General features: G+C 61.6%; 1 long non-coding RNA gene across 9 annotated transcripts; it reads right to left on the bottom strand.

Annotated features, from left to right (window-relative positions):
• Window positions 1–7808: 7808 nt before the first annotated feature.
• Window positions 7809–15948, bottom strand: LOC149122022 (uncharacterized). 9 transcript variants are annotated; one of them, XR_016220934.1, is made up of 4 exons: window positions 15459–15948; window positions 14335–14411; window positions 12139–12404; window positions 7809–10659 (listed from the first exon to the last, which is right to left on the bottom strand). It is a non-coding gene; the product is annotated as an uncharacterized LOC149122022 (long non-coding RNA). The 9 variants fall into 9 exon arrangements; XR_016220935.1 differs by lacking the exon at window positions 14335–14411 and having other exon boundaries at window positions 12139–12399; XR_016220933.1 differs by lacking the exon at window positions 14335–14411.
• Window positions 15949–16059: the final 111 nt, after the last annotated feature.

Here is a 16059-nt window from a genome sequence, read left to right on the forward strand (position 1 = left end):
GGGGCTTCCATTCAGGAACTCACAGGTGTCCGTTGAGTGGAGACCGTGTGCAGCCCTCACAAGCACCCTGAACCCAAGGAGCTCGGCTCAGCAGGCAAGGCCACCCCCGCCACTGAGTACTGGCCCTCCATTGGGTGGGAACAGGGAGTGGGCGTCTCCCGTTAGTATCACACCAGGTTTGTGTGCTCCTCACTCAACCACAGCTCAACTAGCTGGTGATTGTGCCTTCCCTGGACTTCACCTGAGCTTTATGAGCCGGGCCGGGGTCTACAGGGTCTCAGGAGCCCCTCCTTGTGCCTGTTCAGTGCCCAGCACGGAGCAGATGTTAAGGCAACACCCCCTCAGGGAGGTTTGTGTGAGGGTCCTGACAGAGCAGCTGCAGTTGTGAGACCCCCCCCCCTCTAGGGTTGGCTTTGGGGGGCTTCCAGGAGGAGGTGAGAAATACGTGGGGTCCTGGAGTTTAGGAAGAGCTCAGGGAACAGAGAGGAAGCAGCTAAGTGGGGGTGTCCTGCTGGGCGAGGCTGCTGGGGAAGGGGGCGTGGGGGCGGGGCCAGGGAGTTGCACCTGGGTGGCACCCAGGTTCACAAGCCCTTGCGGGCCCCCACCTGTGCCTGCCACGAGGCCAGGTGCTACGCAGGGCTCGGATTACAGTCATGAGCAGCCACGCGCTGGGGCTGCGGCTGTGGCTGCGGCCTCGGCCAAGACGCTGACTTCTGAGGCCCGGCGGGCCCTGCGATTCCAGCCCCTGGTTGTGCCAGCTCAGCTGTTGATCAAACGTGCACCGAACCCTGGGAACGGAACGCTGCCTTCCGCACAGCGTGTCCCCATTCCTGTTTTCATGTTGACGGGCATCAGGTGCTTTGCAAGGGATCCGCACCCAGACGTGCGCACCCGGTGAGGTCAGCTGCGAAATCAACAGCTGCCGCCGCCCTGCGGCCCTGCGCGCGCGCGCCCCAGAGCTGCGGGCTGGGCCGCCGTCAGCAGGGCACGCCCCCGCCCCGCCCCCAGTGCCTCCCGCTCCTCTCGTGTCCCTGCTCCAGCCTCTCTCCTGCTCAAACTGTTGTTTATCAACACGGACCAGAACATTCCGCTGCTAGCAGTAATACACACGGCGATGGCGCTGCCACCCCACTGCCTGCCGTCAACACACCCCCACGCTGTGTGCCGCTGTCGGAGCCGGGCTGCCCTCGGCCTGCAGTTGCCGACACAGCTGTTCCCGCGCCGCCCGCCCCCACCCCCACCTTGCACGTTCTCCACGTGCTTGCGAGGAGTTCACAGTGGAGGCATGCACCCCGCACCGGGCCGCCCGGCTCTGCCCGTTGATCTGGCCTGGCCGTCCATCACTGGCTACTGTGTGACCTCAGGCTACTGACTTCACCTCTCTGGGCCTCAGATGCCTCACCTGTAGAATAGGGGTCGGAAGTACCAGGTGATTCCGGATACACCCTAGAAGGGCTTTTCCCCTGAGATCCCACAAAGGCCCCAACAACGGTATCCTCTCTGGCCACTGGCTTCCCTTTCCCACATTGGGCTGTCAGCCCCACCTCCTGTTCCTACCTTCCTGGCTGCAGGACTTCAGCCGGCTATGCACCTGTCCACTTCCCACTTCAGCCACGTGGGTTAACTGCTGCCCAGCCTTGCACGCAGGCCTGCTGTGAGGGGCTTGGGGGTGGAATCTGTGGGTCTGGCCACCGCTGCAGGGGGTTGTGGGGGTGACAGCAGAATGGGCTCCAGCCAGAGACTTAGACAGTTTTAGCCACTTCCTAGCTTCCTTTGTCCCTCAGGTCCACCCTGGAGCCTGGGGTCAGCGTTTCCAGTTTGGCCTGGTTGCAGAGCTGCAGTCTGGCCAACAGGCCACACGCCCTGAAGGCCTAGCCCAAGTGGCCGGGGTTGTCCTCCTGGCCACTCCTGCCCCCAGGCACAGCTGCTGTTCCCAGCAGGAGGCCAGAGTCTGGCTCTGCTCCCGACCGTCCCCCTCCAAGACCCTGCCCCGGGGTGGCCCCTTGCTAGCTCCTTCACCTCATCTTCCCTGCTCTTTGGCCAACAGACCTGTCCAGGTTTTCTTCTGGGAAAAAGGGAGCTGCAGACGGGAAAGAAAACAAACGTGGTGAGAGGCTGCCGACAGTCTGGGCTGAGGCACGCGCGCACGCGTGCCGTGGGGCACCAGGTGAGGCTGTGGGCTGAGCCGCACGCACGTCCTGCCCCACCCGGGCAGCTTCCTTCCTGCCCTTGGTGGCCGCGTGGGTGCCGCTGGCGGTGGCGGGACTGAGAGCCTGTGGCTTTTCTGGCATACAGGGACTCGTGAGCTCCGGCCCCCACCAGGAGGCCACCCCCCCTTCCATAGCCAGGGATAGGAGACCCACATGCCTGGTGTCTGGCATTATCTCCCACCTCCTCAAATGTGCTGTCAGCAAGACCCCGGAAGTCAGCTGTGAATCCGGCATCCTCCAAGTTCTCTGTGCCCCTCCCTGGGGGAGCGCAGCCTGGCTGGCGATGCCGTGGGCGGGGCACTCTGGGGCGGTGAGCTCCTCGGGCACAAACATGAGCTGTCTCAACGTGATCAATGCTTTATCCTATGTCTCTTTCACTGTGCAAAAGACCTGGATGTCAGCACAGCACACAGTGATAAGGTGCACGTTCAAATCCCTGGACTGCTGCAAGTAGGTAGTCGGTTCATTTCTCTGAGGCTCGATTTCCCCATCTGTGAAATGGGACCAATGATACCTCCCTGATAAAGTTATGATTAAAAGAGATAAGCCATGGAAAGCCCTTAGCATGTTCCTGGAACACAATAATTGCGCAGTAAATTGCAGCGATAGCATCGGAGCAGGAAGTGGTCTGCCTGTGTGTGCTTGCCGCACGGGGCAAAACAGCCACTCAGCTGCGCAGAGCAGGTGCAGTCCAGCCCGTCCCAGCTCCCCACACGCTTGGGTCCGGCTCCAGTGAAAAATAAATAAATGGTGACACAACTGAACGTCCCTGAGCGGCATAAAAATGCTTACAATAGAGCGTTTTGGGATGTGTGTTTTACTGTGTATTTGTTTGCTAAGGCTCCCGAAACACATGACTGCAACACCTGGTGGCATGAGCAACAGAAATTGATTTTCTCACAGTCCTGGGAGCCAGAAGTCTCAGGTCAGGGTGTCAGTGGGCTTGGTTCCTTCTGAGGGCTGTGAGGACGTGTCCATGCCTAGTCTTGCTCTGGCGTCCTCGGCATGCCGTGGCCACCTTCTGTGTCCATAGTTCCTCCTAAGGACACTGGGCATTTGGGATGGGGGCCTACCCTATTATCCTCATCCTCCTCTCTCTTTCTCCTTCTCTCTCTCTCTAAGAGATTTATTTATTTTCTTTGAAAAGCAGAATGAGAGAGAGAAAAAGACATTCTCTCTCTGCTGTTTTACTCCCTAGATGGCTGCAGCAGCCTGGACTGGGCCAGGCCAAAGCCAGGAGCCAGCAGCCAGGAACTCCTTCCGGGTCTCCCCTGTGGGTGGCAGGCGCCGATCTTCTGCTCTTTTCCCAGACACATTAGCGGGGAGCTGGACCCGGAGCAGTGCAGCTGGGACTGGAACCCACATTCCAAATGGGATGCCAGCGCTGTAGGCGGCAGCTTAAGCCTCTCTGTACCACAACACAGGCCCCAACCTCATCTCAACTAATTCTATCTGCAAAGATCCTGTTTCCAATAAGGTCACATTCTGGGACACTGAAGATTAAGAATTAAATATCTGAGTTTTGGGGGGACCCAAGTCAACTCATAACAACCTCAGTAAGGACATTGTGGCCACCCTGACTCTCATTTTCTGGGCTGGGGCAGCGGGTGCTGTGGAGGGAAGGCTTTGCTCAGAGTAGGGCTTTTTTTTTTTTTTAAGATTTATTTTATTTGAAAACAGAGAGATGTAGAGCCAGAGAGAAAGAGAATCTTCCATTCTGCTGGTTCACTCTCCAAATGACTGTAATGGCTGGAGCTGAACCGATCCGAAACCAGGAGCCAGGAGCTTCTTCTGGGTCTCCCATGTGGGTGCAGGGGCCCAAGGACTTGGGCCATCCTCCACTGCTTTCCCAGGCCATACCAAGGAGCTGGATCAGAAGAGGAGCCGCCGGGACTCAAACCGGTGCCCATATGGGATGCTGGTGCTGCAGGCTGGGGCTTTAACCCACTGCGTCACAGCGCCGGCCCCTCAGAGTCGGTCTTGAGGTTGTGTTTCTTTGACTCATATTAGATCTGATGCCAAGCAGCCGAAAGAGCCAGAACCTCCCAGTCTACAGGCTGAGTCCCGGCCTGGCCGTGAACTCAAGGAGTTCTAATGGTAGCGCCATCTCCACGCAAGCACTGCCCAAACTCTTTCAAAACAGCCGGCTTTCTGGATGCCATCTCGTTTCTACCATTTGTGTCCTCAGAGCAGAGCCAGGCTTGGCTTGGCTGTGTGTGGAGAGCTTCTTCCATGTCAACGCCACCTCCCCCCACCAGCGTTTCATTGGGAAAGTTTTCAAACACATAGAGAAGTTGCCAGGACAGCACCGGGAAGGTCCAGACCCCATCCACTTGGCCACACCCAGTCCTCTTGGTGAACCCCCGAGACCTCGGCAGGACTCCCCCAGGAGCGGGCTGTTTTGCGTGATTGCACCGCGATTCTCAGATCTGCGGGCACCAGCCGGGTTCCACAAGGCCCTCTCCTATCCAGTCTGAATGCTAACTTGACTAGGCTGATTTTTAACAACTCCAACCTCACAGTTTCCGGATCAACGAGCCTTGGCCTTGACACTGTTACCTGCCTGACGGTTGTGACCTAACACCACACACTCCGCAGCCCTGCCACACTGCCTGTGCCTCTTGCATCTTAGCCTCCCATTCCCAAACCCTTTCCAGTGCGTGCTCGGGGTGGGGTGCCCTGGAATTCCTCTTCTTCTAAGACAATGGCTTTCCAGAAGCACCTGCAGGAAGACCTGTTGAGACTGGCCTGGGCCCTCCCTGCCAGAATTGCCAAGGGGATGGGGGAGAGGAAGGGAGGCCTGCCCTTGACTGAGGACCCCACCCCTGCTCCAAAGCTGGCTGGGTTCCAACCTGGCCTGGCTGTCGCTGCTGCCATTGTCACGGGCTCCTTCTGGAGAGTTCCAGACTGGGCCGTCACACAGAAGGTCGGCCCGGCCTCCCGAGAGTCCGCTGCAGACCCGCACTGAAGGAAGGGAGTGCGAGCCAGGCAGTGTGCGTCCCGGCTGCTGGGTGGACGCTCCTTTCTCTGGTTCTCTGCAAACCGGGCCTGGGACCGCGCTTCAGGTTTTTAAACGCTGCTTCCTACCTAGGAACAGCATTAGATTGTAAAACTGGGCAAATAACAGCAAGCATGGAGGGTGGGGGAGATAGGAGGCGAGGGGTCTCAGGCCCTTCCTCCTGCAGTCCCCCCCACCCCCCCTCAGCTTGTTCCTGTGCGGCTTCAAGGCCTGGCCAGTGCATTTCTGGTTGGAACAGGAAGCAGGGGTCAGACGAAGTGCCAGCATGTTTGGCAGCAAGCCTGACCCTTTGCCCAGTGCGCCTGGCCTGTGACAGCCGCCAGGCCAGAAGGCGCTGACTTAAGAGAGTTGGCGGGGGGAGGCAGCTGACTGACAGAACAGCTCAGCACATGCCACTCGGTAACACCACCAAACTGTGGCAGACTGGCACGCCAGTCCCAAGGGGCCACCAGCAGCCGCCACGCCTGGCCCGCAGCATCTCAGGGAGCAAGTGCTGTACCCCCATTTGACTGCCTTTAGCAAAACAAGTAATACTTAACACAGCCAGGCACCTTACATGCAGTATCTGAGTTAACCCTCAAAAGGAGCTCCCTAAAGTAGGTGCTGGGATAACCCTGGGGATTCGGACCCCAGCTAACATACGCAGAGATACATTTGCCTACCGAGCCTCTTCCTAACACTTTCCATGTGTTGGCTAATTTATGGGGGAAACTGAGGCACCCAGAGGAAAAGCCAGCTGTCCAGGGTCACAGCACTGGGAGCTGCGTGCCTGGAGAATGGGGGGTGCCCTCCCGCGCCACCCCATGGCTACCCCATGGTCTCCCCGATGGGGAGGTGGGGTCAGAGACAGGCAGGGGAGGACGGAGGGAGCCGGGTACTGGAAATGAGGGCAAAGGTTTGCGTTTTGTTCTGCTTCCTGACGAGCATAATGAGAGGCCCCCGTGGGAACGGCGGCTCAGACATCTGACCCGGAGCCCTTGGCCGCTCTTCCTTCCTCTGCGCTGGCCCAGCTGCTCTGAGTCGTGTTGCTGGAGGCCTCCTGGGAACCGCTGGGAGCCAGACATCGGGCGGGCGGGAAGAGGCCTTTTGCTCACGCCAGCCTGGCCCTGCCCCTTTGTGCGTGACTCCTCGGCCTCGCCAAGGGCCGGGAAAAGCTGCCCTGCGTGCCTCCCACAGCCCAGGCTGTGTCCCGCACCTGGGAGGGAGCCAGTGTGGCCTGGCCTTGCACTGGGCCAGGCTTCCTGTCACACGGGGGCACTGCTGACAGCCCTAGGCTACTTGCAGAGATGTCACCTGGAGTCTGTCCTGCTGTCGTCATTGTCCTTGTCGCTCTGCACCCACCTGCGCCCAGTGGACAAACTCAGGTGACAGTGAACCTGTTCCGGTTGCCCTGGGCTGCCTGCTCACACCCATGGCCTCTGGGGAGGAGCAGCAGTCCCCCAGCCCCCACCCCCGTTCACAGCTCCTGCGGCACAGGGCGGGAGCAGGGGGACTTCCCAGGGGAGCAGAGTGACCTGTGACAATGTCCGTGGCCCACTGCCGCGGTGATCAGAGTGGCGCATGCGTGCCTGGCTTTGCTTTCAGACCCACCTATGCCCCCTCCATTCGCTTTAAATGACCAAAGGACCAAGTCAATGTCTATTGTTTTTAAACATTTATTTATTTATTTGAAAGCCACAGTTACAGAGAGAAAGAGAGAGAGAGAGGGAGAAATAGAGAGAGAGATTCCATCCACTGGGTCACTCCCCAAATGGCCACAATAGCTGGGGCTGGGCAAGGAACCAGGAGCTTCTTCCAGGTCTCCCATGTGGGTACAGGAGCCCAAACACTTGGGCCATCTTCTACTGCTTTCCTAGGTGCAGGGAGCTGGGTTGGAAGTGGAACAGCTGGGACTCTAAAAGGTGTTGCAGGTGGGGGCAGAACCCACTGTGCCACGACACCGGCACCTGTGTTAGTGTCTTGGGCTGCCACGGCCTCTCCTCACTTCTGAAGGGGGGAGAAGCCCTGTCCTCGTGGGTGTGGATCAAGATTTTTGCTAATCCTTGTTCATCCTTCCTATAGGCATTTGCCCAGCTCTCGCGCTGTGCTGGGCACCCTGGGGGTGCTGAGTGTGCAGAGATGAGGAAAAGAGACGCGCTCCAGCCCGCATGCACTTGCGTGTCCCGTGAGAGACAGCTTCGCATTCCGCGATGCAATCAGAGCCCAGAGGAGACAGGACAGGAAGCTCTGGACAATCACGGGACCCCTGCTCCCGACCTCTCCGAGACGAGGTGGTGACACCAGGGGCCAGCACGGAGCCCATCACCCAGGAGGGCAGGACAGGCATCCTGGGCTGAGGGGATGCATGGGCAGGAACACTGCGCGGGGTGCTTGGGGAGCTCTAGACTCCTAACTACAGGGTGGGGTGGAGGTGGAGCTCAGGCCAGACAGGGAGTAGGACCCTGGGGCCCGGGGCAAGGTGTGTGTGTGTGGGGGGGGAGGCCCAGAGTTAGCTGTCAGAGGAAATCATGGCGTGGGAGGCTCCTGGTGCTGCTGGCTGGCAGTGCTGAGCCTAGCCCCCCTCCCCCCATTACCGACTATCCACACAAGTGACCCAGGGAGGCCTAGAGAGCCGCCCAAGTAGACCGGCAAAGGGGACGGGACCCCAGGGCCCCACGGTCAGCCTCCAGCGCAGCGCCGGCCTTGAGCCCACCCGGCTTTCATCTGGGAGTCTTCCTGGCAGCCGCCCAGGCTGGACGAGGGTGGGAGGGAGCACCTGCAGCCCCTCTGCCCGCCCAGGGCGCCCAGCCCTGCCCTACCAGACAAAGCCAGACAAAGCGGCCAAGGGTTTCCTGCCCTGCCGAGCGGCTGCCTTGCCCGATTTCCCTCGTTTGTCCGCTCAGGCCAGGCGGAGCAAAGGGCAGCCTTCGAGGTGTCTGGGACGAGATTCCGGCCGCCGCCGCCGGGTTAATGGGCCGCTGGGGACCCGGGCGGCGCTAAACGCGCGACGTGAGGGGCGGCCGAGACGGACGCAGCGGGATGGGGCAATCGCTGGGAACGTGCTGCCCGGGCCGTCCGCTGCCGGCGAGAGACTGGTGCCCGAGTCCGCCCCCAGCAGCCGACTTCCGCCCGGTGGAGCTGTTTCTGGGAAGGGCTCTGGGAATCTGGGCACACACTGGCGGGCGGGCACGCACGCTCCGAGATGCCTGCGGGTCCCGGCCGCCCGCCCGCATTCTGCTCCGCCCCTGCCTCTCCACCGCCCGCCCTGCGCTGCAGGGCCCCGCGCCAAGCTGCGCGCACACCTGGGCAGCTCCACGTGGGCGCCTGCACGAGCCGGGCACGTCTGCCTGCCCCGCTTGTTTGGAGAGCAGTTCTAATTCAGCCCCTGGATTTGTCTTCTCATGCCTGTTGGAGCAGGGGCTGAGCTGTGTGTCCTTGGGGAGGTTGCTTAACCTTGCTGCGTCCAGATAACTTATCTGTCACACAGATTGCTGTGAGGATTACATAAGACAGTGGCTGCAGAGTGTTAAGCCTCAGTGGTCACTGGACTCACCCACTAAGTGATAGCAATGATGACTCCTATGGGCGGGGGTGGAGGTGGGAATGGGGGGTGGGCGGTTGTGAGCCACCAGGCCAGCCAGGCTCTGAGGCTGGTTTCTTCCCTTGTATCCTATTCATCCTTTCTGTATTGTGATCCCTCGTTCTTCACCCAGATCTTACATCTTTCATTCGTTCATTTAATACAAATCTCTTGATATCTGTGCCACTGTGAGATGCCAAAAACTGCATCCCTGAATGCGTGGCCCCCTAGGAACGCTCCCTTGGGCCACCCCAGCTACATCTGTGGCCTGCCCAGTCCGTGCTGCTTCCTGTCCTGGCCCTGACTCGCTGGAGCAAGTCACTTCCGGCCTCAGTCTCTCCATCTGTGCAGTAGGGGCAGGAGGCCTCATCCCTCTCCAGTCTCCTGTGACCGGCAGAGCGTGAGTCAGAGCACAGTGGGGAAGCCCAGAGAAACAGAAAGAGGTCGTGGCTGGAGCCAGGGCCCCGCCGGCTGATGCAAGGCTTGGGTTTTGCCTGTAACGCCGCCATGCAAACAGGCGTGGTGCCAGGAGCCCTGAGGCCCCGCCCCCGCCAGCCAGCTGGGCTGTGGGGATGCGGGGCTCCGGCCAGGCCCTGTCTGTCAGGCGGGGATCACGACATCTCCCTTGCCCAGCTGTTGTCCGAATTTGAGGCGGTCATCCCCAAGAGAGCGCCGCACGTTCTGTGTGTCCAGGAGGGGTCCTGAGGGCTTGGGGACAGCTCAGGGGAAGGCGGCCCCAGGCCCAGGCTCCGGGCAGGGGATCGAAGGGACTCCCCCCAGAAGAGTGGGTTCAGTGTACCCTCCCTCAGCCAGGGCCAGGCACCACAGACTGCTGTCCGCACCCCGGGACACACAAAGGGCTGGGACTCGGGCTTGCTTCCCAGGGGTTCCCATCAAAGCTGGCTGTATGGTTGGGGCGAGTGATTTCGTGTCTTCGGGCCTGCATTTCCCTGCCATGCCTCCTGTATAGGTTGCAGCGAGGACGGAGAAAATGAGCCACATGCAAGGGGCTCGCAGCCGAGGGCCCTGCTGCGGGCGTCGGTCCAGCCCCCGGCCCCGGCGCTGCCGCAGGTGGGAAAGTCTGATCTTGGGTCCTTGCCATGGAAGCATGTGCTGAAACCCTCAGGGTGTCAGCCCCCCGGGAAGAGCTCCGTGTGCCAGGGCACTTTGTGTATGTGGTTGTCTGGGGTGTGTGGTGAAGGCCTCCATGACATCCATTGTAGAGATGGAGAAACTAAGGCAGGGAGAGGTCAAACCATCTGTCTCAGGTCATGCAGCCAGAGAGAGGCAATGCCAGGATTTGAACCCAGGTCTGTAGGACTTGGCGGTGAGGGGGTCCCAAGCATGGCCCCTGCTGGCTTCTTGTCTCTGCCCTGAGTGTTCTCTGCCCTTTCTTGATGCAGCCTTTCATTGTTGTTATTGTTTTAAAAGTTTATTTAAAAGGCAGAGTTACAGAGAGGCAGAGGCAGAAAGGGGGGTCTTCCATCCCCTGGTTCACTTCCCAGATGGCCTCAATGGCTGGAGCTGCGCCGATCCAAAGCCAGGCGCCAGGAGCTTCTTCCGGGTCTCCCACGGGGGTGCAGGGGCCCAAGGACTTGGGCCATCTTCTACTGCTTTCCCAGGCCACAGCAGAGAGCTGGATTGGAAGAGGAACAGCCGAGACACGAACCAGCACCCACATGAGATGCCAGCACTTCAGGCGGTGGCTTTACCTGCTATACCACAGCGCCGGCCCTGACTCTGCCTCTTACGCTGTCAGTTCCCAAAGCCAGGGGCAGTGACGAGCATTGCTTCCTTGTCTTGCAGGGCGTGGCTCCAGCACATAGTGGGTCCTCAGGCTATATCCTGACCACAGAAATGGAGCAGCAGTCCTGTTAGGGGGAAATGAGTCAGCGGACTGAGCGTGAGGGATGTGCACGTGTGGGCGTGTGTGCACGCACGCCTGTGTCTGTGTGTGGGGGCTGGGGCGTGAATGTGCCTCGCCGGGAACGGTGTGGGAGGGGTCTCCCGGCTGGTGCCCAGAACTGAGGGCTAAGCGAGCTGAATCACACCCCTTATCCACCCCATGCTGTCCCAGGCCCCGCTGCCCCAGGTCACCTCTCTCCAAGCCCCTGTTCCCCTCCAGCGCAGCTCCTTGTGGCCCACGCCTCCTCTGCACCTGGGCACCCCCCACAAAGCCGGGGAGGGCAAGGGCGGGAGGTCTCAGCCCCCACCCTGCTCCTCCCCGGGGTCTCGGTGGGGGCCGCAGCAGACGTCAGTCCCACAGGAAGCTGGCCCCGGGGGAAGCTCTTGAGATGTCTGCCGCCCGTCTGGGCCCTGCTATTTGTAGTCCCAGCTGAGCGAGGAAATGACTCACCCTGCACCCAGACAGGTAGAGACAGCCTCGGTGGGCCCCAGGCGTGCTGCGCCTGGCTCCAGTCTTGGGGTTGCCCTACCTGGGGCCACCTCCAAATGCCCTGTCCAGCAGCCTGAGGGCAAAGCTGGGGTGCAGGGCCCCAGGATTCTGCCAGGCCTCGGGGGCTCCCTCAGCGACTCATGGCACAGGGACCCGGCAGACCGAGCCCCTGGCAGGCTGCAGAGTTTCCACTTGATCCGGCTGTGGGCCTCCGAGCAGAGGACAGTGTGGTCCCCCGTTGACCTCCTCAGCGGCCAGGGTGCTGGAGAGAAGAGCCCGCTCAATGTCCCTGGGTAGGTGTGTGCCAGCTGGGGCGACCTCCTGTCCTCCCGTGCCCAGGTCTGTGCCGTTTCCCGGCATGGGGGATGCTCACTACCACCCAGGAGAGTCCCAGGCAAGCCAGGACACTGGCCACCCCGGAGCTGAGCCATCGGCCGTGTCCTGGAGAAAGGGCAGGTGTGGGAGGGCGCTGTGGGTTCCTGATCCAGTCTCACCTCATCGGGGCTCCCGGCGGCCCAAGTCCCAGGGCCCAAGTCCAAGGCTCCCCTGTGCAGTCGGGGGGACGTCTCTGTTCACCACCACCCCCAGGGGAGGGACTGGGCTGGGACTGTGGGAGGGGCCCAGAGCTCTGTGCTGGCTGGGACGTCCCTTCCAGTGCCACAGGGAGAAGAGTGGACCTGCCGGGTGCAGCCCTGAGTGGAAGGAGAGGCACAGGCCAGGGAGGGGACTAGAGGGCTGGAGAAGACCCTGAGGAATAGCAAGAAATAAGCACAAGGGCACGGCCTCGCAGCAGGTGCATCTGGCCCAGGCCTCGGTGCCTGCGTGTCCCTGGCTGCCTGACACCCGGGGTGAGTGTTTGAGGGGTGGGGGGCAGTGGACGGCCCCGCCTGGTTGGGGGCAGGAGAGGCCCAGCTGCAGAGCCCCCGAGCCTGGAAGCAGACGGAGGAAGCCTTACCCGGCTTCCCACCGGGATGAGGAGCTGGCGTTGCCTCCTTGGCCTGAGGGTTGTCAGGGGAGCAGTGGCCGCCACCCAGACCTCGTCTGTGTGCTCATCTGCGGCGTCTGGCGCTCTTCCATGGCCCGGGGTCTGGGGTCCAGGCGGCAGCTTTGATGCCCCAGAACCGGGCGGCCTTGGCCATCACTTCTCTCTGGGCGCCAGTGTCCTCCTTGGTGAGTTACTGCTGTAGAGGAGCCCCTTCCCCGCTGTGAGTTGTAACTGCACTGAGTAAAAGTGAAAACAGGGGCTGCTGGCGCCCCAGAGGCCTCCTCTCCCCGCCGCACCCCGGGGACCCGTCCTCTCAGCACCTGTCGCGCCAGCGCTGATTGGTGCCTCAACGACAAACCACTGTCCTCACTTCCCCCTCTAGGCAGCTGCTGTGCCGGCCCTCGTGGGCTGGCTCTCCTGCAGTGGCAGCTCCCAGGATGTGCAGCTCAGGGGGGCCGCAGGCCCTGTCCCTCCCCGGAGAAGTCTTGGTGTCAGAACCTTCCACGCCACAGCCACACTCTTCAACCCGTGTCCCCCAAGAGCCCGCGGGGCGGGCAGGAGGTCCCCATGTGGCAGATGAGGCAAGGGTCCTGGGGAGGGGGCACTCGGGAGACTGGCTCCGGCTCCCCCGCCTGGGGTGCGTCCTGTAGCCACAGTCTGGGGCACTAGGCCCTGGCCCAGGCTTCCCCCGGCTCAGCCCTGGAGGCTGGCAGCTGCAGGCACCCATGACAGAGAGCGGAGAACCCATGGGGGTGACAGAGGAGGGGTCCTGGGGGCGTCCTTTTCTAGCCAGCCATGGGGGGGTTCCCCACCCTTCCACCACCTTCGGCTTGGCTTCAGGCGTGGTCAGCAGGGCCCCGCAGAGGGAGGAGCGGGGATCCCATACACAGGTATGGGAGGGGCCAGGCAGTAGACCAGGGGTGGCCAAGGGCAGTGCCCCAGAGCGACCGTCAGTCTCCCTGGTTTTCGATGGTCCTAGTGACACTGGGCGTGGCCGGGGGACCGGTCCAGTCAAGGGGCAGCCAGGGGCCCCTGAGCCGGCGGCTGGGCTGGCACCTGAGCCAAGTCAGCAGTTCCTCAAATTGTGTCACAGCCCAGGCTGCACCAGCCCCACAGCTAATAATATTGGCAGATGTAGGTCACGCAACTTGATCCCCTGGGCTCGAGGCCCACCCCAGCTCGTGAGCTCCAGGCTGGCTGTGAGCAGGTGGACGCTGGGTTCAGGGACCTAAAAGCAGACCCCTGGGCATGCGACCCTGGGGGGCTGGGTCTGGGAGGGAGCCCAGCCCCCGGGGTGCTCATCCCTGCAAAGCCAATGGCAGGCAGGCTAGCGGCTAGCATGCGAGCAGCCTGGGGAACCTACAAGTCCTGTGGCCACCAGGGGCTGGCAGCCTAGAGTCTGTGGAGTGATGACAGCGCTGACAATGACCTTTTACAGATAATACACGGCGTGTCCTGTTCGGGCTGTGCCTGGTTGCTTTAGTGCTAACAAAGGCCATGAGGAGACTGAGGCCCATCGACTGACAAAGAGAAGCAGCCCCGAGCACCAACTGGCCTGCGTCCGGAGCGCCATAGACGCCACTGCCTCGTGTGGCGCTGGTGGTGGTGGTAGCGGGGGCTGCCTGACATGTGGCTGGCAGCAGACTCACGGTCCAGGATGCCAGCCTCAGCACATGGGGTCGAGGGCTGGCAGCCAGCAGGTGAGCCTGCATGAGGTGACCCCCGGGGCTGGTGGCCAGGGACACTGAGTCTGGCTCCAGGAGCAGGTGCTGGCACCTGGCACAGGCCCGAGCCCTCTGAGGTCTGGGAGAAGCTGCCCGGGGGCACAGGTGAGGGCTGGCCCTGGGTGGAACACAGCTGCAGGGGAGCCACCGTGGCTTCCAAGCAGAGGTCTGGCTGCCCAGGGGCTCAGCCTTCAACCTTGCCTCCTCCTTTGGAGATCCCAGTGTCAGGGCCTGGGGCTGTGCCTCTGAACCACCTCTGAGGGCCCTGCCTCTCCAGAGCGGGACCCCGGGACACCGCTGGGCAAGACCTATGGATGGCAGAATCACAAGCGAAAGGCCCCGAAGGGCCTGAGGCTGGCTGGGCCCTGCAGGGTGCCTGGGGCTGCAGCAGGGAGCCAGGATGGACAGGGCCTTTCCTCCCTCCCCGGCCTCACCCCCATACCTGTACAGAGACACCAGCATCCTCCTGCTCGGCTCAGGCCCCGCCTCCTGGGCCTCTATCAGGTGTCCGTCAGCAAGCTGAGAACACCCAGATAAGGCAGTGGGGCTGCCAGCCAGAGTTCCCAAAGGCCCCAAGCCCTCCCCCTTGTCTTGCCCGGGACCCACTCCCCTGGGAAAAGCCCAGCCAGGCCAAGGTACAGAAGAGGCAGCCCTGCCCTCCCTGGAGCAACCTGGTGGAGGGGAGTTGGGGGGCTGGGACCAGGCATGGTGGTCAGACACGCTATCCCCAAACAAAGCCCAGGGCCTGCGCCTTTACTTCCTGCACAATGGGCCGTGGCAGCAGTGGAAGCTGGGCCCTTGTCCCTGGGGAACACCCCTTTAGGAGGGTCTCCATGGAGTGACAGAGCACATGGGGCAGCCAGGACTGACAGGAGCAGTGCAGGGTCCCTGTGCCATTCACTCCCGGCGATGTTCTCCGGTGAGGTTGGCTCGGTGGCAATCACAGACTGGGGCCCTGGCCTCCGTGTGTGCCCTGGGTGCACGCCCCCCTGTGCATCCTCGCCACCTCCTTTATTGAGAGTCCCCAGACAGGGCCCTGGCACCTGCCCTGCAGCCAGGGCTTGACTGTTCCTCTCATCTCCCGCCCTGGACTTCCTTAAGGGCAGTCCCCGGCTGTCACTCTGAGGTTTCACTGCCTGAAGTGGCACCTGACACCCCACCAGCCAGTTAATCGCTGTGGACTGAGGGCAAAGGACAAACACTTGAACATGGGTTGCCAAGGTGCAGACGCTGATCCAAGTGCTTCACGTGTGATAACCTGCTAAGGCAGGCCTTCACGAGGCCCCCATCTTCCTGATGCCGACACCCCGGCGGGGGACGGGAGGCGGCTTGCCCGTGGCCACTCAGCCTGGAAAAGGCAGGTCCGGCTCCAGCCGCTGCAGCTGCCACACAACATACTCTGCTGCCTCCTGGTGATGCTGCCCTGCACAGCAGGGTGGACACCTCGGTCAGAGCCAGGAAAGACCGCTGCTCCATAGGGCAGCTCACCGCCTCTGCCAAGCCCGTGGATTAGGCCCTGTCTTTAATGCGGCCCGTTCGCCCTTTCCCACCCTCCTGGACCCGTACCTGGCACAGCGAGTCTGGGCTCAGCCAGTATTTGCAGATCACTCTGCCTCATGGACCTCAAAGCATGCTCCGCTTCTTGGAGACTTTTGGGTGTCACTCCCCTCCCCCAACTGAGCCTCAGTTTCCTGCTCCAGGAAATGGGCTGGCTCACTCTTGTCACACGGTGGGATGTCTGGTAGGGCTCCCAAGTGGCTCCAGAAGTGACACTGTTGACTGTCTGTGAACTTGAGTCTTGGCACTGCTTGCTGAGTGCCTGCCTAGACAGCCGGGTGACTTTGTCTGGCGACAATGGGCCCGGGGCCAACAGGGTGCTTGCTCTCTGCCCCTTGGGGGAGCACTTCCTTCTCTAGAGCTGAGCCACATGAGACATGCAGATAAGCTGGCAGATTCCAGAGCCCAGGCGGATAGTGGCTTGTTTTGCCACCTGACAGGGCGGGGTGTACTTGTGCAAACCTTTCTTGAGGCAAACAGACCCAGAGGGCCCACCCCTTCTGGCTCTCAGTGGGGAGGGCAGGGGGATGGAGGGGTGAATGGGGGGAGGGCCCTGGCAACACTTGGGTCCGCTGCAGCTAACAAGTGGCAGCTTGCAAACCTGAGCAGG

The sequence above is a fragment of the Oryctolagus cuniculus genome, chromosome 15 (genome assembly GCF_051225735.1).
Source record: "Oryctolagus cuniculus isolate XC-2025 breed Fujian yellow rabbit chromosome 15, ASM5122573v1, whole genome shotgun sequence".
In the NCBI taxonomy this organism is placed as follows: Eukaryota; Metazoa; Chordata; class Mammalia; order Lagomorpha; family Leporidae; genus Oryctolagus; species Oryctolagus cuniculus.